At 39.9% G+C, this 24,246-nt stretch overlaps 1 protein-coding gene across 2 annotated transcripts in view; it reads left to right on the forward strand.

Moving 5' to 3' along the window:
• The first annotated feature begins 248 nt into the window (after positions 1-248).
• The window catches only part of NEK6 (NIMA related kinase 6), a 127,336-nt gene continuing 103,338 nt past the window's right edge, over positions 249-24,246 (forward strand). Inside the window, exon 1 of one of the 2 annotated variants that reach the window (XM_001371594.4) lies at positions 249-408. The gene's annotated coding sequence lies outside the window, so the exon portion shown is untranslated. The remainder of the gene's footprint in view (positions 409-24,246) is intronic. The other variant, XM_007474633.3, reaches the window with a different exon arrangement.

The raw sequence follows: 24,246 nt of genomic DNA on the forward strand, positions 1-24,246 counted from the left end.
AACTGAGGCTCCCTTAGGACAACGGAAGTGACCAGGTCAAGGTCGCTGACCTCCCTGGGCTGGACGGGCAAGAAAGAGATAGAAGGTGGGGCCCCGGTAGAGGTTGGAGAGCGGAGTGGAGGGGACAAAGGGCGGCCCGGGGGAGCCCAGGGAGGGTGGGGCTTGCTCCCCGCCCCCTCTCAGTCCTCGTGGGCCCCGGGGCCGCGCTCCCGGGAGGCCTGCGTGGCAGACAGCGCGCGGAGGGGCAGGCGCGGTCCCGGCGGTGGAGGAGGCGGCGCGCGTGCGCGGCCCCGCAGCAGCGGCGGCGGCGGCGGCGGCGGCAGCGGAGTTGGTGGTGGTGGCCGCGCGGCTAAGTTGCGTCCGGGACTCCGGGGCTCCTGCTGCACCGCGCTTCGCCCACAGAAGCCGGTAAGGCCTCCTAGGGGCTTGGGGAGCCTGGCGGGGACTGAGCAGGGGAGGGGCAGCCCCTGGTCCTTGGGAGCTGGGGGGTAGGGGAGGCAGGAGACGCCTCAGGCTCGGGACAGCAGAAGAACCCCGCGCCCCCTCCCTCATTTCTAGCCCTCCTCTCCGGAGATCAGCTCTAGGACCCTCACCGCCCCCCCCCTCCAGGGGTTCCCCCCTCCCCCAGCATCCCGAGCTTGGGCGGTTAGTGCCCCTGGAGGCGGGGCTGCGGGAGGACTGGGGTGTTGATGGTGGGGGCTGAACTTGACCCTTCTGTGCTTGGGTGTTCCTGGGTGTCCCTGTCTGTTTGTGCCGGTTCCTGGCGGCGTGTCTGTGCTTCTATTCGTGGGTGGGTGTCTGTGTGTCTGTGGGTGTGTGTCCATCTGCTGGGGTGTTGTCTGACTGTGTGCCTATTTGTGTTTGTCGGTGCCGGTGTGTGCCTATTTGTGTCTGGGTCTCTCAGTGTGTGCCTATTCTATTCGTGTTTCTTTGCGAGTGTCTCCGTGTCTCCGCGTCCATGTGTTGTCCCCATTCCCTCCTTCCAGGCGGGAAGGGGCTTGGCCATTAGCCAGTTTCCCTCAGTGCCTACAGCTCCCAGCTGCTCTGGGCCGTGCAGAGTCCAAGATTCCTCTTCCTGTGCACAGCCCATTGCTGTGTGTGCTGGATGGGGGGAGGCTTCCAGAAAGAGAAGTTGGTTTAGGGCTTTTGTTTTTCTTCACAAATGAGAGACCAACGGTGGAAAGTAAACTTTGGAGGGACTTTAAGGCATGGCAGAAGGGACACACACCAACATTTACTTAGAGGCAAACAATATGTTAAGATTCACCCAAGTAGATTTTCATAATAGCTGAGGCTGTTTTCTCTGGGACTTTAATGCAGTGTGCTTACCTCACAAGTCTGTGAGAAAAGTAGAGCAAGTGTTATTCTTCCCATTTTACAGATGTGGTAAATTGAGCTCAGAGAAATGAAGTACTTCTATCCATGGCCTCAACACAGATAGTAGATGTTGGAGCTGGGCTTTGAATCCATGACTCTTCTTTATTAAATCTATGCCATGATGGTCTCAGGTAAACACAAAGAGACACATTGAGATATAGAGACATATAAGCAAATAAAGATACTAGAGATACAGACAGGGAGGCAAAGAAAGAGACACAAATATTTATGTTATATTCTATTTCCCTCTCATCTCAGTTCACTGTTGTCACCTTACCCCGTGGCCCTGTGGTCCTTTCCCTCCTGACCCACATCAGGCTGTGGGTGGATAGAGGACCATTCCTCCTTGGGACTTCTTTATGTGGATGGAACTTTAACTTGCCCTGTAATTTTAGGGTGTACAATGATGAAGATGCAACCTGATTGCTTGATTCTCAAGGGATTTGTTTTCTTAGGATGTACTTTGCTTTTAACTTTTACCCCCACCCCCATCCCAATGTCTGATTCCTTAACATTAGGAGAAAGGGGTATTTACAGAAATACTTTTCTCTATGTATCCATGGGATATATTTTCCTATTTGCCAAGGGGGTAGTTTACAAAGGAAACTTAGGCCATAGGATGTTAGGACTAGAAGGGATTTCAGAACATAGAATGTCAGTGTGTGTATAGAAGTACTCTGTACTTGTATTTGAATTCTGGTTCTAATACTAGCAGTAGAAGCTTCCCTGAGCTATAGTTGTATAATCTGTAAAATAAGGGGGTGGGTCTTGCACTATCTGCTAACAGAGTTGTCTGGAAAGTGCTTTAGAAACCGTATTTTGCTATAGAAATATTGTTTTAGAACAAAGAATATTGAAATTGGAAGGAAAGAGCAACCATCTAGTCTAACCAACTCTCTTTTTACATGGTCATACAATCCGTAAGCAAATGAGCCAAGACATGAACTCAGATCTTCTAACTCAAATCCAGGGTTCTTTCCATTACACCAGAATGTCTTGTTGATAGAACCATAAAAACAGTATAACTTTTCCATAAGTTAATTGTCCCAATTTGGGGAAGCAATATCCACTGTATTGCTTAGGATTTAAGTCCTAGCGGTGCCATTTAACTCTGTTACCTTGGGAAAGTCACTTAGGATACCTCAGATTCTTCATGGATTATAATTCTTCCACCAGGACCCTTGTAGGGATGTGAGGAACAAATGAGATAACAGATTGGAAACGCTAGGAAATGCTATAGAATTGTCCCCAACAGAAGTTGATATATGTTGATACCAGCAAATTTTGAAACCAGCTTTTGAGGAGTAGAAATGTCAAGATCTACATTGGTTGAGGAAGTATGCACACTGATGAAATCATTGATCCTAAAATTATTGAAGTCATATTATTATTCCTCACAGATTCTTGTTGCTTTTTAAATGACCTGTTGCTGCTTTGCTTATGTTTTTGTCCAGTGGAATGTTTCAGTTTCCTTTAAAAATCCCCAATTTTGAGTCTTTCAGAATTGGGGTAGGGGCAGAAGAGGTAATGAAAGGCAAAGGGGTTGGTGTGAGAGAGGAAGAGATACTTTGAATATGCAAATATGATGCTTGAATTAAAAAAAATAAACTTGGTTTTATGAAGGGACAGGACTGCCTTATGGGGCCACAATATGGCTGAGATGGATAACTATGACTTATTTAAAAAACATTTTCCCAAATGGAAGGAGGATTATTTTGTAGAGCAACTGTAGACAGTGCAGCCTAGAGGAGTTCTAGGTCTGGGCTTTGTAACTGCCTATGTGCCTTGAGGCAAGTTGTTCCCCTTTCAAGGGTCTGGGTTCTCTTTTCTCTAGAATAAGAATATTGGGCTATTAAATGGGTCTAAGATAATCAGGTCTAAATTCTGGGACCCAGAATGGAGGAAGTCATACTGTCTTGATTAATTAAGGAAACATTGAGCCCTCTGTTTTACAGATGGGAAAACTGACTAGTATAGTGGGAAAGAGACCTGGATTTGTATTCAGTAATGAGTGTGCTTGGTTTTGCTACTTAATACTTTTGTAAACTTGAACCCGATGTAGTGTACTAATTCTCAAACATTTTGGTCTCAGAAACTCTCTGCACTCTTAAGAATTATTGATGACCACACCCTACCCCAAAGACATTTGTTTATGTAGTTTATAGTTATAAATAATTTATTACATCAGAAATTAAAACATTTTGGCATTATGTAAGTAGTTTTGACCTTGTAGACACCATAGAGAGTCTCAGGGACTCCCATTAGAGAACCTTTTGACTGTAGTGGAGAAGGCCCAGGATTTAATTAGGAAGATTTGGATTCAAATCTCACTTCAGGCACTTACTGGCTATATGATTGGGCAAATCACAAAACTTCTCTGTGACTTTGTTTTCTCATCTATTAAACAAGTGGGCTGTATTGTAAGGCCTCTAAGGTACCTTTATGATCTAAATCTATGATCAAGCTATTTCCCTTCCTTGGACCTCAGTTGCCTCATCTGTAAATTGAGTCATTTTGGACCAGATGAGATTTAAAGATCTTCCATCTCCATATGCTATGATCATAGGTTCTTTAAAAAAAAAAAAGCAAGCTCCATCATTTTGTATTCTAAGGGACCTTCTAACATTTTTTGATTCTATAAATCACAGATGATTGAGTCCAAAGAATGCATAAGTGTACCATGTCATCTTTTTAAAAAAAAAATAGCATGATTCCCTTAACACCAGCCCCCCAACACACAGCACTTCTGTGTTTGCTGGAAACTCCACCTCTTCCACCATGGCACAGTCTGTCTTCATTCCCCCCAAATAAAATACAAACTCTGGGGAGGGGTAGAATGAGTCACTCGCTGGCAGAGATCCTCACTGGCAAAGGTTTGGGAAGGTTCTTGCCCAACTTCCCAGAAGAAAAGGCATAGGAGGTTGGAATGCTCTCTGTGGTTTGTGAAGCTCTGTGGTCCCGTCAGCTTTGGAATTGACTGAAAATGAGAGTTTAAAAAAATAATACTAGAGGAGCAACCTCACTTCATTTCTCTCTGAGCTGGAAATGACTTGCAGATAATACAAAAATGCTAATCTTTAGATGGAAAGTTCTTAGAATTGCCAAATGGTTCTCTTCCTGGTTTTATGGGGGAGATAAGAAAGATTTTTTTGAGGCCTGATTGGTTAATCATGAGTTAAAGTTTGATTAAGAGGGGAGAGCTAGGTAGCTCAGTGGATTGAGTGCCAGGCCTAGAGCCAGGAGGTTCTAGGTTCAGATCTGGCATTAGATACTTCCTCACTATGTGACCCTGGGCAAGACACTTAATCCCCATTGCTTAGTCCTTACTGCACTTTTGCCTTGGAACCAATATACAATATTGATCCTAAGACAGAAGGCAAGAGTTTAAATTTTCTTTTTGATTAGCAGTCATGTTGAGTTAGCTACATCTCCTTGGGAAATTTCAGATAGATATTTTGAGAGACCAGTGAAGTTATTTGCCTGTAAGAATATATGAAACCTTTTGTGTTCTTTGTCATCAATTACTTGTGATTTTTAGAGTTTAAGAATATAGTAGGAGTGGCCTCAGAATGCAGTGTTGTAGCCAAAAGGCTACATAGAATATGTAGACTATGAACATAGAATAAGTAAACAATACCATGTCATCCTCTACTCGTTTAATTCTAGTATCACCTTATCTCCAGGATTAAAAAAATACATTCTTCCATTAGGTATTTAAGGCTCACATCTTGGTTTCATCCTACCTTTCCAAAGTTCTTAAATATTATCTCCTAAATATCCCTCCAAATCCCTGCATACACTCTGTGCTTCAGCCATACTGTCCTACTTGCCATTTATCTCACCTGACATTTGATCTCCTTTTTCCATTTCTTTGCACTGGCTGTTTCTTTGGAATGCTTTTCCTTCTCCAACTCTTAGAATCCAAGGTTTCCTTCAAGTCTTAGCTAGGTTCTGTCTAATGTAGGAAGCCTTTCCTTTTCCCACAGCTGTTACTACTTTACCCCATCCCAGGTTACATGTATCTTCTGTTTATCTTTTTTTAAATATACATATTGGTTTTCCCTTTAGAATGGAAACTTCTTGAAGTCAGGGACTTTTACGACTTGCTTACTTAATTGACTGATAATACAGGTGCCATGGAAAGAGACTTGGATCAATATGCAAAAGAGCTTGGTTTAAATATTCCTGTGCAATTAACTTCCTTTGGCCCTAGTTTCAAAGTATGATGATGAAGCCATCTCTTAAAAGTCCTTTTCTCCCCAACATTTTATGTTCTAAGATCCCTTAAAGTTCTCACATTCTGTATTCCAAAGTTCAAGCATTTTAGGTTCTGTTTCATACATTTAGTGTTTAAGATCCTTTCAAGCATTGACATCCTATAGTTTACGTCCCAATGTTCTATATTTTACAATTCCTTCTAGCTTAGAAATTGTCCAATTCTGTAACATTGTTCCTATATGTAATCTTTGGCGGGAAGCAGAGATGTGGTAGTGGCATGGCGAGATACTGGATTTGGGTTCAGCCCCTGGGGTCAAATATCACCTCTGCAACATATTACTTAATTGACCTTGTGTCACAATCTTTCTGACCTCATCTAAACTTTGTATCTTCTCTAACTCTCCTGAGAGAGAATACTTAATTACTTGATTGGATGAGATGATTTGAGTCCCTTTCTAGCTCTTAACATTATAATCCTTTACATTAGAGGCAGAGCTGGGACTAGAATCTAGACCTCTTAAGTACCAGTCCTGGGCTTTTTCCACTTTCTCCATATGTCCCTTCATTTGTTCATATCTCAATTCATTGCTCTTGTAAGAAATAAGCTTTGCATTTTGTCCTTGGGCCTCTTTTAAAGTTTCTTTTCCTGTTAAGAAGGAAAGGTATTTCTTTCCCTCATAAGTATATTTTGCAAATTGACGAACATTTGCAAATTGCTACAAGATACACTAATTTAAGGTGTGAAATAATAGATCTTGCAGGAAAGCACAGCCACATTTCTGGCATTGATTGATTCTTTCCCGTCTGGCCTGTGATTTGGGGAGGTAAAAATAGTCTTTATTTTCATCTTTTATCTTTTATCCTGATGCCATCCTTAAAAAAAAAAAAGATGTACACACATGTCACAGAACTCTCTTGGGCCATTATGCCTGGCGTTATCAAAGGTTCCTTCCAGATCTGACCAGATTCTGTGTTATAAAGATTCTTCTAAACTTTGGCATTCTATGTTCTGAGGAAAACTGAATGGGAGTTAGAAGACCTGGGTTCTAATCTTAGCTCTGCCATTAAAGTGTTTACTTTAAGTCACTCCCCCTCTCTCTGGGCTTCGTTTTCCTTGGCAATAAATTGAGAAGTTTGGACCATATGTCCTCTAAGACCCTTTCAGGGCTGGCATGTTATATCCTCAAATTCTATATTCCAAGGTACTTTTCTATGCTAATTTTCCATGTTGTTCCAATATTCTATATTCTTAGGACCCTCATGACTCTGAGATTCTGTGGGGACTTTTCTGGAATGGCTGCTGGCCTACCGGGAGGCATCTATGCCCTATGTGTATCTGTGAGTGTCTGTGCTTGACTGATGAAAAAGCTAAACTGTTGAGGAAAACTCACCTATACCCTTAGCATCTGGCTTCCTCCCCTCACTCTAGCATCTTAGAGAGCAATGAGAGTCTTTCATGGAAAAAAACGTTATTTTAAAGAAAAGAAAAGAAAACTAAAGGTAGATGACTTCAGCCTTTCCTGTTTGAATTTCATGATGTAAACACAATCCTATGATTTGGCTGGGTCTGAATTAAGCAGCATTCTTGTGCCTAGCTGCCAGACACAGATTAGCAGGATTTACATGCTACAGTCAGTCATTAGGGTAATTTCCTGTGACATTAAATTTGGAAAAATGAACTTGGGGCATGATCGAGCAATTCGACATCTGTCTCTCTAATGGGGCTTCTGGTGTGAAAACAAACACACCCACCCACCTCATTCCAGGTTCTGCAAAAGTTGGAAGTTGTCATGAATTTTGCCTTCTTTTTCTACAAGATCTGAAGTATAGCAGGAAACCCTGAAGTAGGACAAGAGATTTGATTTTGAATTCTAGATTTGCCACTTATGAGCTCTGAAACCGTTTACAAGTCTTTGAACTACCATCATGGTTATCATCATTGGTTGTAGTTATAAAATGAGGACAATCATCAAGGACTTATTAAGCACCTTCTATATGCAAGGCATCATTCTAGGTTCTAAGGATAAAGGACAAAAGTGAAATAGCTTCTGCCCCCAAGAGCTCCCATTCTGTTGGACCACCAAGTTTTCTCACAGGATTGTTGATATAATTATAATAATTCATGTCTATATAATGTTTTACATACATCGTCTCATTTAGTCCTTATGAGGATGAAATGAGACAGTAGAATGTAAGCTTCTTGAAGGCAAGGACTATTTAGTTTTAGCCAGTGCCTGGAACAAAGAATAGGATCATTAAATGCCTCTTGTTGCTTTCAGCTTCAAGAGGTTAGGCTAGAACAAGGATTCTTAAGGGTCTGTGAATTTGTTTTAAAAATATTTAGATATCATTACTTTCCTTGTTAATCTCATGTGTTTTATTTTATGTTTTTAAAGGTAATATTTCAAGAAGGTTTTACCATAGGCTTCACCATACTGCCAGAGGGGTCCATTACGTAAAAAAAGGTGAAGACAAGAGTATGTGTTGTCTGGGAAGTCCAGAATGGAATGCATGATAATTCTAAAGGCAGTGCAATATAGAAAGGAAAGAGAACTGGCTTTAGAACCAGAATGCTTAGTTTGTAATGTCTTCTTTGCCTTATACTACCAGCGTGACTTTGGACTAGTAACAGGACCTTTCTGGATCTCAGGTTCCTTATTGGTGAGCCAGGGCACAGTCTGTGTTTAGAAATGAGCTGGGTTTCTGAATCCATTGAGTGCTGGCTTCCTTGTAATAGCAGAAGTGACGCATGGCTCCCTGTGGTGCTCCAAAGAGAAGAGCCGGAGGGCCTCTGAGTCGTCCCCTATCATCAGTGCCTGCAGCTGGCTTATCAGAAATGAACGGGGGTGGGAGTGGGGGTGGCACTGGGGAGTAACCTCGTCTGTTCACATCACACCATCGTGGAAACTGGCAGACATGGCAGACCTGAATTTGTGTGTTTCCAGTGATGAGCCCGCATTTCCTACTTCCCTGTATGTCTTGACAGTGCTTGGTTTTTTTCCAGGGAATCATAATATATTAAATAGGTCTGTCCAGCTCTAACATTCTTTGTTCTAACATTTTATGGCCTAAGGTCCTTTCCAGCTAACTTTTTATAAAAATTTTTGGATATTCTATGTTGTTAGGTTCTTTCTAGGTCTGATATTCTATTTTTAAAAATTTTTTGAGCTCTTAACATTCTATGCATTTATTAGAGTTGTAAAGGAAAGCTTTGTGCTCTAACATTGTTATGTCCTAAAGTTCTTCCATCCAAAATTCTGTACCCTAAATTTCCTTGAAATCAGTTTATGAATCTTTCAGGACTATAGTGTCAAACTCAAATAGAAATGGGGACCACTAAGTTGTATGTAAGGATTCCTGTGGTTAGAGATTGACTAATTTAAAAATGTAATGTTAGCTATGTTTTATTGCATTTTTATTTATTGCATTTAATATTTCCCACTTACTTTTTAATTCACTTCAGTCTATACTTAGGAGACCTTGTGTTTTATACACCTCAGTCATAAATGACTTTAGAGATCATCTTGTATAGTCTTCTAATTTTACAGATTAGGACATTGAGGCCCAGAGATTTAACTGATTTATCTAATGAATTAAAAAACCAGGGAAAGCCAGAGTTCTGGATTTAAGTCAACATCTCCTGATTCTTATTCTTGTGTACTTTCTACTTACTGACTTCATCTCTAAAACTTAAACCAGGTTTGAGGTGTGTGAAGGGTGACCAAGGCCATCTGCACTGAGGCCCCAAACTGGATCCAGATGCCACTAATTCTTCCTAAATTGCCTTCCCCAAAATAGAGAGGAACAAGACAGCAGCTGCTCGGCAAGAGGCAGAATGTAAATGTCTAGACACTCTCAATGTCCCCACAGTGGCCTGGGTGGGGGCAAGTATAGAAACTAGTTACTTTGCTTTTGTCCCTTTAACTTCTTTTAAAAAATGGGACTTGAAAATGTGAAGATGAGTGCTTTTGGAGAGACTGGAGGCTCTGGGTATACAACTAACCTTAGTAACAGTATTTAATTCAGAAGGCAGATGTTTTGTTAATTATTTACACAGTGTTTGCTGTAGTTCAGTGCTCCTTGAAGAGTCTGGCATAATCAGAGGTTGGGACCTGTGAGCAGCTGTCTGTCACAGATGGGGGGCACAGGGGAGGGGAGGGCATCACAACTAGGTGAGAAGTCCTCTTGTCTTCTTTCCAAAGCTTCCTTTGGCTCACTGGCAGAAATAATCCCAAAGACCTTCTCTCTCAGAAATCCTATATTCACAGTGATCATGAAGAGTGCAGCTGGAATAATTCATTTCTGTCCAGTCACTTAGTAAGTATCCATTGTGTATAGACTACTTTACTAGATTCTAGATAAGACATGGGCCCTCTCCTCAGGAGCTTACAAATAGGGAGATGTTGACACAACTCAGATTATGGAAATGCATATTCTGTGTATTACAGAACTCCAAAAAACAAGTTCTTTGTGAGATCTGAGGAAGAGCTTTATTTTTGACTGATGGAAGGGGAAGGATCAAGAAGGAGGTAACAGTTGAGAGTTTTTGGTATCACAGAATATCAGGGGTAAAGAGGCTGCATGAGGGAAAACTGTCAGAGCAAGAGGTGATTTTAGAATGTGGAATATTAGAAAACAGGACATTCTTACATACTTTGGAACAGCTATTTGTACATAGACAACTATATACAAAAACACAATAAAAGATGCTCATTTATTCATAGAATTTTAGTTTCTTAAGGACACATGCTGTTTCATTTTTGTTTTTTTTTTTATTGCCAGAGCCTAGCACAGTATCTGACACTTAATAAACTTCATTGATTCATAATGTATAGTTATGGTCAAGAGCTTCAATTTCATCATTGTAGGGAACTCTACCTGTGTATTTGGAAAACTTTGTAACACTGGGATACCCAGAATGTGTCAAAAGCTGAATTTGGACTCAGGTTTTCCTGAATCCAAGGTTAGCTCACTGTCCACAATGTTTTTTTAAACTTGAAATTTTTTTTCAATTACACATAGAAACAGTTTTTAGTAATTATCATTTGACATTTTGCAATTCAGATTCTCCCCTTTACTTTCTTCTTCCCCTCTCTGAGGTGGTAAATACTGATATAGTAAGTTATAGCAGTGTGGTCATGCAATACATATTTCCATAATCCTCATGTCATGAAAGAAGACATATCACAGTTACAAGAAAAAACTCATGAAGGAAAAAATAATTATTTACATAGTATTTGCTGTAGTTCAATGCTCCTTGAAGAGTCTGGCATAATCAGAGGTTGGGACAATCTGCCGTTAGACTCCACCAGTCCTTTGGCCATGGATAGCATTTTTCATCATGAGTTCCATGCCCACTATTGTGTCATTTCAGTCAGGTCCAACTCTTCATGTCCCCATCTGGGGTTTTCTTAGCAAAGACAGTAGAATGATTTGCCTTTTCCTCCAGCGCATTTTACCAATGAGGAACTGAGGTAAATAGGGGTAAATGACATGCTTGGGATCACTCAACCTTTAAGTGTTTGAGGCAGGATTTGAATTCAGAAAGATGAGTCTTCTTGATTCCAAGCTCAGTGTTCTTTCTCCATTGCCTCACCTCACTCCCCTTCTATATACTAAGTCATGTTATCCCATCTGTATGTTTGTGCATGTACATAATTATAGGGTATCATAAATATATTTGCATCTATAAAATTATAATATGTGTATCTATATATACTGTCTGTAAACTTATGCTCAAAGGAACCAAATTTGGGTAAGGTGGCAGCAGAGAGAACTCAGCAGCGTTTATTGAGGAAATCCTCTTCACCAATGGTGCAAAAATAAAAAAAGAAATGGGGAGCAAGTAATCAGTATAGAAGGATCCCTGTGGGCTGTATATTGATTTAGTTTTAAAAAGTAATATTATCTATGTTTTATTGTATTTTGTTGTTTTTTCTATTATATTTTAATCTGGTTTGGAGGCTAGGCAGTATTGGGGGCCCCATAAAGCTGTGGGTTTGACATCTTGTCTTTTCACTATTCCACTAGATTCTTTGATTTTAAAATGTTCTGCTTCAGGCTGTCACATCAGGTTATAGATCATTTGAAGTTTCTGGGGGATATATCCTGGTCTTAGGCACACAGAGAGAAATTGCCAGTCACTATATCACATTGTTTTTAAGCTTGGTGGTACATTGATCTTATCGGGTGGAAAAGAAGCCTTGTGGGATAGTGGAAAGAGTACCACTAGACTCTAGGGAAACAGATCCCAGTTCTGGCTGTACTTCCTACGAATGCTGTGATGTTGGCAAATGACTTAACCTTTATTCTCCAACTATAAAATGAGGATGTTGGACTAGATGTTTCTAAAAGTCCCTTAAGAACTAACATTCTGTGTTCTCATACTAGTAGATATTTAGTAAGAAATCGGGCAGCTTAGTGTCACAGTCAATAAAGTGCCAGACATGGAGTCAGGAAGGTACATCTTCCTAAATTTCAAATCTGGCTTCTGATACTGGCTAGTTATGTGAACCTGGGCAAGTTACTTCACCCTGTTTGCCTCAGTTTCCTCATCTGTAAAGTGAGTTGGAGGAGGACATAGTAACCACTCTAGTACTTTCATCAAGAAAATCCCAAATGGGGACATGAAGAGTTGGATATAACTGAAAAATGACTGAATGACAACAGAGTTACTTATCATGCTGCCTTGTCTCTGCCTCTTAGTTTCCCTACTATGAGTTTCTTGAGGATACAGGGACCTTTTTTTTACTTTTTTCTGCATTCCTATCACTTAGTACAATCTCTAGTAAACACTAATAGGTGTTTGTTGACTGACTACTTACTTCCCAAAGCTGTTGTGAAAGAAGTTCTTTGTAAACCATAACCTTCCAAAGCTATTATAGCATCATTATCATTATTATTCTAATCTTCAGATACATTCTGTTCTTTTTAATTTCCTTTTGAGAATATACAGACTACCTTTTATCTTCTTAGTATATAACTTGCATGTAACTGGTTATTTATGTGGTATCTCTCATATTAGAATGTACATGTGGTGACAGCAGGAACTGTGTTTGTGTCTTCTTATCCCCAGTGCTTAGCATGGTGTACAGCAAATAGTATGCACTTCATAAATTCCTGTTAGCTGATAGACACTCCAAAGGTGCATCATATCTGGTTGGGAAATTGGATGGAAAATTGTCTATAATAATTTGTGAGTGTCCAGTTGACTATTGATGTAGATCATGAAAGTAGCTGGGATGAGGACCATGGTAGGCAGGTGGGTGATGCCAGCTAGTTTCCTTCCATCTCTCCTGCCAGTCTTAGAATGTTTTCCTTTGACATCACTTCTGGACAGCAGTCGGGGTTTCTGGCTGTAGGCAAACTATAGATGTGTGGTAGTGTTTCTCTCTTCTCTTCTCTTCCTCATAGCTCTTGCCTTAAAGAATGCTGCTCAGTTTGATTCCTTCAATTCTTTTGCAGAAAAAGACTGCACTAGAAATCATTCCTATTTGGCTCCACTTTTTTTTTTAACTACCAGGGTCGAAGATCAGATAATCAGGTCAGTGACCCTCTTGGGATGAATGCCGAATAGGTGGCAGGGAAACTTTGGACTTCTCCAGCACATCAACACTCTCTGATTCCTTCAGCCCTAAGCTTAGGAGGATCCTAGAGAAGTGGCAGAGTACAAGAGTTTGGCAGTATGGGAAAGCCTCAGAATAATGTTTTAAATATTTTGAGGAAATGCTAATTTCAGTTAGAGATCATTGAAAATAATGATGTAATTCACCCCCCATTCAATTTAATATATATTCTAAAATCAATCCACAGACCACTTGAAGTTCCATGGATTTCCATATTGAGCACATCTACCACAGAATGTTAGACCTGGAAGGGACCTTATAACAGGAATATTAGTGCTAGAAGGGTTCTTAGGACAGAGAATGTCAGAACATACAGTGTTAGAAGTGGAAGGGACCTCAGAAATCATCTAGTTAAGTACTCTCATTTATGGGCAGAGAAAATGAATCCCAAAGAGGAGAAATGATTTGCCCAAGATTACTCAGGGGGCTAGTGCTGAAACATGGATCTCCTTATTCCCAGGCAAGCCCAGCTTCTATTATCTGCATCCCTAGGGGAGAGCTGGCACGGTTACAGGGTATAGGACGCCTGTCACACATGTCTCATTTGTGAAATGGAGCCTTTCAATCCATGACAAGAAAAACGGATGTAGGATAGTTGGGATGATTCTGTCTGGCTGCCTGACCCGTCTGCTTGCTCATCTCTGCTGGGAGGGGACACATCAGGGATGGGAACAGAAGCTGCCTTGTTCCTGGCATAGGCTTGAGGATTTTCCCCTCTCCAGCTACTAAGCTTAGCCAAGTGTCAGAGAGAGAGAGGGAGAGGGAGAGAGAAAGAGGGAGGGAAATAGGGAGGGAGAGAGAGTGAGTTAGAGAGAGAGAGAGAGAGAGAGAGAGAGAGAGAGAGAGAGAGAGAGAGAGAGAGAATGAGAATGAATTCCTTAGCTCAGCTGGAGCTTAGATAAAAACTGGTGTTCTAAGAAGGACTTGGAACCTACTAACTGTGTTCAGGAGGCTGGCTCTACCTATCAATTTGTACTGCTTGCTTGTCAAGTAAAAATGAATCCTGGACTTGAGATCATATTTTGATATAAGGATAGCAAAAAAAAAAAAAAACCCAAAACTCCCATTTTTGTAATCCATGAATGTTGACACAATCCTTTTCTTACAGCACTCCGTGAGGTGGTGAGCTCCATTTTACATTTGATAGTAAAACTGATACTCAGGGTAAATGATTTGTCAGGGTCACAGTGTGAGCCAGGTTTTGCATACAAGTCTTTTGATTTCATGTCCAATGCTCTTTGGTAGACAAAACCAAGTAGCCCCCTATAATAATGAATCGTTGGGGGTCAGAGCTTAGAGTATATAAGCTTACAGACATTTATATAGACTTATGGACCTTTTTTTTTAAAACAGACTTTTAATGTTAGAATTCAGGACTATGTTAATTCAACAAATATTTATCAGACTACTACTAATAGTGCTACAAAGAGTTCTGGGCTAGGGATAAAAAGACCTGAGACCCAGCCCTGACATTTCTTCATTTAATTTCTGAGCAATATTTTCTTCTGCTGTAAAATGAGACAGTCATATTGACTATATTGGGTAAGATTTCTTACTACTCTAATGCATCATGTTCTAATGTTCTAGAGAACAGGGTTTGAACCCTGGCCTCATGATTCTGAGTGAATTTTCTTTGCCTCATTTTCACAATATCCTTCTAATTGGTTTGGTCTCCCTGTCTCAAGTCTTGCCTCACTCTGATCCAGTCTCAGCTACAAAGTAATTTTCCTAAAGAACAAGTCTGACCATGCCATCTCTATACCTCAGAATACTCCTGTGGCTATTCCCTATTACCTCCAAGATCAAACATGGAAATCCACTATTTGGCTATTAAAACTCATCACAACCTATTATTGTCCTTCTAGTCTTTTTACATTTTACTCCTCTCCATGCATAAATACATACACATACAAAAATAAATAAATAAAGGTGCGAGGCAACTAGGGTAGCACAGTGGTGATAGTCAGGCCCAGAATCAGGAGGACCTGGGTTCAAATGTGGCCTCAGACACTTCCTAGCTGTATGACCTTGGGCAACTTAACCCCAGTTGCCTAGCCCTTTCCAGATAAACTTGCTGTTCCTCACACACGAGGAGCATCTCTCATTTCCATGCATTTACCTTGGTTGTTCCCCATTCCCAAAATGTTCTCTCTCTTGGTCTCTGCCTCTTGGCTTCTTTTGTTTCTTCCAAGTTGGCTAATGCCTTTCCTTCAGAGATTCCCTTCTATCCACTTTTTATATATTAATATATCATCAATTTTTTATATGTTGCCTCAGTAGAATGTAAGCTTCTAGAAGATATGGTGTTACTTTGTATCCTCAATACTTAGTATGGTGTCTGGAATATAGTAAGGACTTAAAAAATGTTTGTTGACTAAAATAATCACTTCTCTCATAGCTTCTTGTGAAGAAGTAGTTTGTGAACAATATAGCAGTATAAAAATATAAGTAGCTATTAAAATTTTTTTATTAAACTCTTACCTTCCACCTTAGACTCAATACTGTGTATTGGTTCCAAGGTAGAACAGTAAGGGCTAAATGAGGTTTAAATGACTTGTCTAGGATCACACAATTAGGATGTGCCTGATTAAATCTATAAGGGGCAGTTAGTAGTGCCATGGTGCATAAAGGACTGGACTTGGAGTCAGGAAGACTCATCTTCATGAGTTCAAATCTGGTATCAAACATTTAATAGCTTCATGATCCTGGACAAGCCACTTAATCTTATTTGCCTCAGTTTCCTCATCTGTAAATGAGATGGAGAAGGAAATGACAAACCACTTTAGTATCTTTTTACCAAGTTAATCCCAAATGGAATCATGAAGAGGGACTCACAACTGAAATGACTGAACAGCAACAAGAAGTTCATAAGAAAGATAAAAAAAACTCTGGATTGCTCAGAGGAAGAAAAAGGGAATTCTTTAAAAAGAACACTTAGAGAAGACATTATGGCAGAAATTGGACCTGAGCTGGGCCTTGAAGGAAGAAAGAATAAGATTGACCAGAGGATGCCAGGGCACAGTAGAAGCAAAGGCTAAGATTTGGTGTTTACGTATCATGAGTCTACTCATCTTTATGATGTTTAGAGGGTAATTTTTAACTTGACTAAGCTCCTTTCTTCTTTCAAACATCAATCATTCAGTTTATAACATCCTGTCAGTTTTGTAAGGGCTTGGCTTCAATGATGGAAAACCAATTCTTAATGAAATCAAGAGAATTCTTTCTAACCGAATTCAGTGGGGCATTTCTTCTGGTAAGATTCACTAAGGGACATTTTGGTATTCCCTGTAATAAGAACGTGAATTTTAAAAATTCATTTAAAAAACATGATCTCTATAGAGCTTTGCAGTTTGTAGATCTCTTTCCTTATAAACATCATGTAAGACAGGGAGGTTGAACATTGTTGGCACTTTGATTCAGACCCAGGTATTTTGACTTCCAAGTTCAGTGCTATCTAGCCTATTGAAGACAAAGACTGTTAAAACATATAATGTTATTGCTGTGAGGATCTTAGGACTTAGAGGTCTAGAATATAAAACACAGAATGGTGGGCCTAGGAGGGACCTTAGAGCAAAAAATGTTAGGACTGGAAGGAGTCTTAGAACGTGATTTGGTAGAACTGGATGGTGGAGACTGTCTAGTCCAGTAATCCATATTTGAGAGAAGGTGAATTAACTTGCTTTAGGCTACAATATAGTCTCAATCAGTGACTAGCTTAAAGTCCAGTGCTCTTTTTACTGTATCATATTTGAACTGTGCCATGGATTTTCTGAGAAAGTTGCTAATATCTGAATTTCAGGACAGAAAAAAAAGTAGCTTTCAGATGTCTCTCTGAAACTTTTCCCTTTTTAAATTGATGATCTGTGCTTGTTTGTCTTTGTGATTAGGGGCAGGAGAAACTGAGTCAGAAAAGGTTATTTTTAAAAGTCCCCAAGAGTCCTCATGGCCATCTGTGAGAACGATAAGATTTTTTATCATGTCTGGAAAAAGCTTTTTTTCTTTTTTTAAAGCACTGTCTTGTCCAGCCACTGGCAAACAATACTTAAAAAAAAATAAAAAAGGAAACGTTCTGTATTCACAAATGGTTATAAAACGCTTAAACACATCTATTAAAATCAGGAGTCATGAAGGCTAAATGCTGCAGCACAGAGCTGTGTTTCTGTCGCTCTCTACAATGGGGAAGCCTAATCTTTGGGGCTTTCTCACCCTTTTATGCTTTTCCTGTTGTATATTTGTAAAATGAAGCTTCTGCTGGCAAAAGCAGGTTTTAGCAACTGCGACGGCTCTTTGAGGATCTAATAAGGCCCCCAAGGAGCCTGTGTTCCAGTTATGCTTTTCTTCCCCCCCAGAGGGAAACTGTGATATTCCTTCTCCTGGAGAAAAAGCCGCTTTCCTAACACTTTGGGCTGAGCGCACCATAGATCTTGCGTCCTATTAACGGAATTACAGCCATAACTTCTGGAAGACAAAATTAGCCCTTTGGAATTGGTGGTGGGAGGGAAGTAGGGGAAACTGTTGTGCCATTTTGTCTCTGGAAGGGAAAACTTTTTTTTTTCAAATTGATTACTTAAACCTTAAGGAGTGTGGGTGCACAGATCAAAGAAGAAAAATAGCAGATTTGAAGGCTGAGCAGACAGCTTGGATTACCCTGCTCTGACCTCCAAGATATTGGCATTTGGATACCTTTTCTGCACAGTGTAGGGCGAAGAACACTGTATTTGGACTTTGCATAGTAGCTCTAGAGCTGAAAGGGACCTCAGATCCAAACCCCTCATTTTATAGTTGGTGAAACTAAGGCCCAGGGAGATTTCTGACTTGACTAAAATCATACAAATAGGGTCTTAAAGAAACTGGGGTTAAGTCCCATTTCTGCCTCTTACCCATTTGTGACCTTGGACAGGTCCCATCACTTGCTAGCTGAAATTTCTCATGTGTAAAAGGGGGAAAATACTATTTGCATTATTTACTTTACTGGGTTCTTATTATCTTGACCTAGAAAAGACTGTAGAGACCATCTATTCCAATGAATCCATTTTACAAAGAGGAAAACTGAGGTCCAGGGACTTGTACTTGTGGTAGAGCTTCATGATTCAATCTTGAGTCTTCTCACTTCTAATCCTGTATAATTTTCACCAGATCCCTCTGGTGCTTGTAGGAATAGTGTTTGTAAACTGTAAAGTGCAGTACTATTAATGTCTTACATATATTTACTGAACATATACCATATTCAGGGCTCTATGCTAGGTGCCTTAGGGCCCCCTCCCCCCCATCACCACCACCAAATGGGAGTGGGATCATGGAGGGAGTCCTCGTCTGGCAGTCAGAAGACTGTGTGAAAAAGATAATGCAAATATTACTCTTCCCATTATACTGGTGAGAAAACTGAGGCTGACACTGCCACCAAAGTGGTGTGGACTTTTGCTATCTCTTGCTTATGCTATTGTTACAGGTTGATGGTTCATCTCCGTATTTCAAGTCTCTCCTGGCTTCAGTCCACCATTGGTCAGATATCAAAATGATCTTCCTAGAGCCCAGGGAAGACTGGGTCACCATCCTATTCAGTAGACATCACTGACTCCCTATTACCTCCAGGATCAAATATGAAATTCTCTTTTGGGTTTTTAAAGCACTTCATGACCTGGTCTTTTGCTACCTTTCTAGTCTTCTTGTACCTCACACCCCCTTTTGTACTCCATGATCCTTTGACACTAGTTTCTTTGCTTTTTTCTGTTTCTCAACACTTGGCCTTTTCAGAGCCTGACCCCCAAGCTGAGAATTCTTACATTCTGACTCCCTAGCTTTCTTCAAATCGCAGCTAAAATCTCACCTTTCCCAAGAAGTCTTTCTGGGTCCTCCTTAATGTTCATGCCTTCTTTATCAGACTTAGCTCCCATTTATCCAGTTTCTCTTTTATTTGTATGTAGTTATTTGTCTCTGATCTCCCCCATTAGACTAGGAGCTCCCTAAGGGCAGGGACTACTATTTTTATTTTGCCCCTCCAGGGACTAGTACAGTGCTTACATAGTACTGTAGAAGATCCTTTAATAAATGCTTTTTGACTTGTTGACTTCAGTTCTCAATGCAAGTCTCCTCAGTGCCAGAACTAAAATGACCCCAATCTAGGGATCTCTGTCCTTGCTTTGTTCATAGTATTGTAATTTTTCCTGTAAAGGAATAGGAATACTAGATTTCAATTCAGTTAACACTTTAAGATTTACAACAAAGAGTGCTTTGTTGTTCAGAACAACCCTTTGAAATAGATAGTGCAAAGTATTATTATCATCCTGCTTTTAATGCTGAGGAAACTGAGGCTTTAGAAGGGTGTAGTAAGTTTGCCCAGAGTTACTAGGCTGATAAGTGCCAGAGAAGTGGCTCAAATCTAGATTTCCTGCCTCCCACTTCAAGACTCTACCTACTTCCCTGAAAACACTGCAAGATGCATTGCAATGTGGTGGGAGTGATGCAAGAATAAATTAGAAGATATGTAAAGCTCTTGGAGCTTTTCTTGGGGGTGAGAAATACTCCCTGTGTTATGTTTCCTAATTCTAGATTTCTTAGTATATTTTTTTAGTCAAAGAAACTGTTTTGAGTTCTGGGATGACAGGTTAAAGATAATGGGGAAGGGTGAACATAGAGAGGCTTCCCATTTTTGTCTGCTACAGAATACATTTATTTTCAGAAGACTTAAAGGCTGTCTCATTAATCTCCCAGAGCTCCTATTTCAACTTACTTTCACTTTGCCAATTTTTAGTTCTTAATTTTTGGTCTGAAAATTTCAAGAGTAACTAGCAGAGTCTTTGAGTTACATTTTTATAGAATCATGAACTCTCTGAGATTCAGAAAGAACCTTAGAATCTAAAACATAGGAGAGATGGAAGGACCTACAACACAGAATGGTAATAGAAAAGGACTTTAGCATAAGAATATAGAATAAGAGCATATCTTAGAAGTTAAAGTTTCCCTGATCCATCCTTATTGGTAACAAGCCTTTTATTCTTATGTCTAATATTGTATTGTATATTTTATATTGTTCTCTGAATTTGTGTCTTCTTGTCACTATACTGAGCTCCATGAGAGTATGAACTACATTTAAACTTTGTTTCTGTTTCAGTAGTTAGCATGTGATATGGGCACAAGTGCTTAGTACCATTTGAATGAATGTAAGATTTGGAAGGGTACCTAAAAGACAAATAGTCTAGTTATTTCATTTTATAGAGGCGAAAACTGAGGCATAGAGAAGTGAAATGACTTGGTCACGGTCAAGGTCAAAGTCATATAATGAGTTAATGCCAGAGTTGCTTAACAGAACCTGGGTTTTCTATTTCCTAGTCTAGCTCTGTTTTCACTACAACATAGTAAATATAAATGACTAAAGTTCATTCTTTGAACCATTACTTGCCCATATGGAATTAAAAGGCATTCCAAGAATGGGAGTATTAGCCTACAGTTGATATCATAGTTTATTTCTAAACTCTTGAGGCTGAAAATATGATAGCTCCTTTTTCCCAGAGTATAATATGTCTTATGAAAAAGAATTTGTCATATTTGATTACTTGAAAAAATTTTTTTTCTTGCTCATCAGAATATCAGTTCTCATGTTGTGCTTGAATGGCCTCATAGTTTCCCCATGCTCCATTAGTTATCCTTAGGGCAAAAATTAAATGTTTTTACACAAGCGAAAAATATCTGCTTCCGTTTGGCTAAGAGGTGCAGGATCCAGATGTTCTTGAACGTTCTTCTTGCAGTCCCAGCATCTGGCTGCTTTGCAAGTTTTGCAGGGAGGTTTTATGAGGCAGCTTTGAAGTAAGCTGTGGCCTCCAATCACATGATGGCTAAAGTTACATAATTTTGGAACTTGATTTTAATTTTTACAAGAAATATAAGTGTAGCTTGAAGAGGCAGCCCAGTTCAGGGAGGGGGAAACCATGGACAGGGAGTTAGAAAGCCTGGATTCCAGGCCCATTTCTACTGCTAATTTACTGTGGAACCTTTGGGTCAGCTACTTTGCTATTCTGGGCCTCAATTTCCTCATCTGTAGAGTGGAGCTAAATTCCAGTACTATTGGCCTCCAAGGAAAGTTGTGAAGATTATATGAGATGATGTATGTAAGGGCTTTGTAATACCTTGTCTGAACCTCAGTCTCCTCATCTGTGACGGGAAGCAGTGAAATGCCAGCTGTTTATTTATTTACTAAACTAAGAAACCTGGTTTCTCGTTTGAAAAAAAAATGTATTCTGTTTTGGCATTCATTTTAAAAAGTTTTGAGTTCCAAATTCTCTCCCTCTTTCTAGCCTCCCCCCCAGCCATTGAGAAGGCATGTGATATGATATCATTTGTACATGTGAAATCATGCAAAACATATTTCTATATTTGCCATGTTATAAAAACAAACAACATCAAGAAAAATAAAATGGGAAAAATCCACAGCCCTCCAATGCCTCCTCATGGTGTGGAGATTCTCTATGCTTCTTTAAATAGTTAAGTATATATTTGTATGTTTACATATGATTGTAGGCTTTAAGTAAAGAATTTTTTAAAAATTTGCTTTTATACCTCCTGCTTGTGTTGGACATCCAACAAATCTTTATTGAATTAGAGTTGACTCAGGCTATCAAAAAATACGCAGCTTAGTAGAAACTCTATTTAGGTCCCATGAAGCTGGAAAGGCTTTGTGTCGTGGGTGTAGCAATAGATTGTGCTTGTCATCTGAACACCAGCCTAGCCATGTGGGGAAATACTCATCACCAAAAGGTTGTCTATGAGCTTATGTTGTTTTGATCATAGTAAGTTGTAAATGTATCTGTTAAAGTATGGAGAGGTTGAGATCTCCATCAATGGAGAAAGTACCCACAGTGATGAAATCAAGCAAGGATTATTAGAGAACTAGAAGTCTTATAATTAGAACAGGTTTTTCTAGTGCCTGGGAGGCTTAGAAGGGGTTAAGGAATGTCATCAAGGAAGGAGAAGGAGAGTCTAACTATGTCCTCAGGAGGCAGAAAATCCCAACTTCTCATACTTGCTATGAAAGCTATCCTTGGTGCACCTGTGAGTACATTAGTCAACATGCCTCATGAGTCACCTCCTCTTGAACTATGGCTAATACCGTTAACTCTTCACAGAGAAGGGTGCTGAGAAGAACTGAGTGTTTGTAAAAGTGATGAGAAGGAGCCATCTGTTCACCTGTTACTCTTTTCATCATCTGATTGTGTATATGGCTCAATTGAAAAAGTTCTTGGTAAATTGGGTACTGCTTAAGATAATGGAGGTGAATAAAAGCATGGCCCTTGGGACAGTTGAGTAAGGGCTATGAGCCATACACCAGCAATATGGAAGCCCACTGAATTGGGAATTGAAGAACTGGACTCCTAGACTTAGTTTCCTTTCTGGGGCTTAGGTTCCTTATTTTTTAAATGAAGATGCTGGACCTCTGAGAGCTCTCTTCCAAAGAATCTATGATCCTAACATACTGTGTTCTGAGATTCCTTTTAGCCTGGACATTCTATGAGTTGGAGACTTTTCTAACTTTAACATTATGTGCTCTATGTGCTTATGTTTAGTGTTCCAAGGTCTTTTTCATCTCCAACATTCTGACTTTCTTGTGGGATAGGGCCACAGAGTACTATGGAATAGAGGTCAGTGGAAAGGATCAAGAAAGGCTTTATGGAAAAAAGTGGCACTGGGGCTAGAAAGTATGACAGAGATTGGGATATCCCCACAGTACAAATAGACCAAAAATCCTATGATAATATGTATATATATATATATATATATATATATATATATATATATATATATATTGATGCCCAAGCAATGATCTTTAGGGTTGAGAAACTCATCTTTGGTTAAAGATGAAATAGATGCTCCTTACACTGAAGTATAGGAGTGGGGAAGGATCCCACATAGAAGAGGAAGTTATTATTGATATTATTCAAATATTGGCACATCTTGCTTGCTCAATTGTCTCTGAGGAGCCTGGAACAACTTTAAAGGTATTGACTTACTCAGGTCTTTTTGCTATAGAGCAGTGAATCTCACCAGGTCACTTATTTGTTTAATGATTATATATTGTTGACATAACAATGTGGAAAGAAGACTCTGGGGAACTGAGCCTCTTTTAGTCCAACATTTGCAGTTAATGGGTTTTGGTGTCTGGCAGACAAGGGGCAAGGACTGGGCATCTCCCCAGAACTGTTTTAATGCCTTTAAAGGGTCAGACTGAGTTCTATCTACAGTGGTGTTCTTTATGTTTTTAACTTTTCTTTTTCATTATGAATTTGGCAGTTATCAATGAATACAACCATTCCAGTATACAAAAACAAAAAAAGGATTGTATAAGAAACTGATCTTTTATAGTATTTTGTTTTTTAAAAGAAATTACACTTGTGCTTGTAGAGGGAGTATATGAATGAATTAATTCAGGGCAGGGCCTTTGAGGGGCTTTTATCCTCTGAGTGAGAGAAGCTTTTAGCTTCTCCATTTGGAGCTTTTGGCCTTTTTCTCAGGAAGGGCATTAGACCTCTCTTAGCTTCATATACTGAGAGTGGCAACCACCTTCGTATCCTACTGTATGACTGGCAGCAGGTACTTGGAAATGTGTGATTTGAAAGATGAGAGGGACTCAGAGGGAGAGCAGCCACAGAGAAAGCTGAGAAGCAGAAAATGAGGCATTAGACATAAAGGGCAAAGAGGGGGAGCAGAGAGAGGTAAGAAAGGGGGGCAGAAAGTAGGACAGAAATAGACCAAGAGAGAAATGGATAGTACAGCAACAGATAGGAGGGACAAAGAAAAAGGAGTCCAGAGAGAGAGAGAGATAGAAGTAAGAGAGAGAAGGGTTGGGGGAAGTGGAGCTGAGGAGGGAGAAACAGGAATGGGAGACATTCAGAAAACTAGGGTGTAGGGATGGGAAGCAAAGAACAAGATGGGAGAGGGAAGAAGATGATTTCAGCTCTCCCTAGAGGACTGAGACAAAAAGAGAGCCCAGCACTAAATGTGTAAGTACTAAAGTTCTCTTATGAATTTGACTTTG

This window comes from Monodelphis domestica, chromosome 1 (genome assembly GCF_027887165.1).
Source record: "Monodelphis domestica isolate mMonDom1 chromosome 1, mMonDom1.pri, whole genome shotgun sequence".
Lineage (NCBI taxonomy): Eukaryota > Metazoa > Chordata > Mammalia > Didelphimorphia > Didelphidae > Monodelphis > Monodelphis domestica.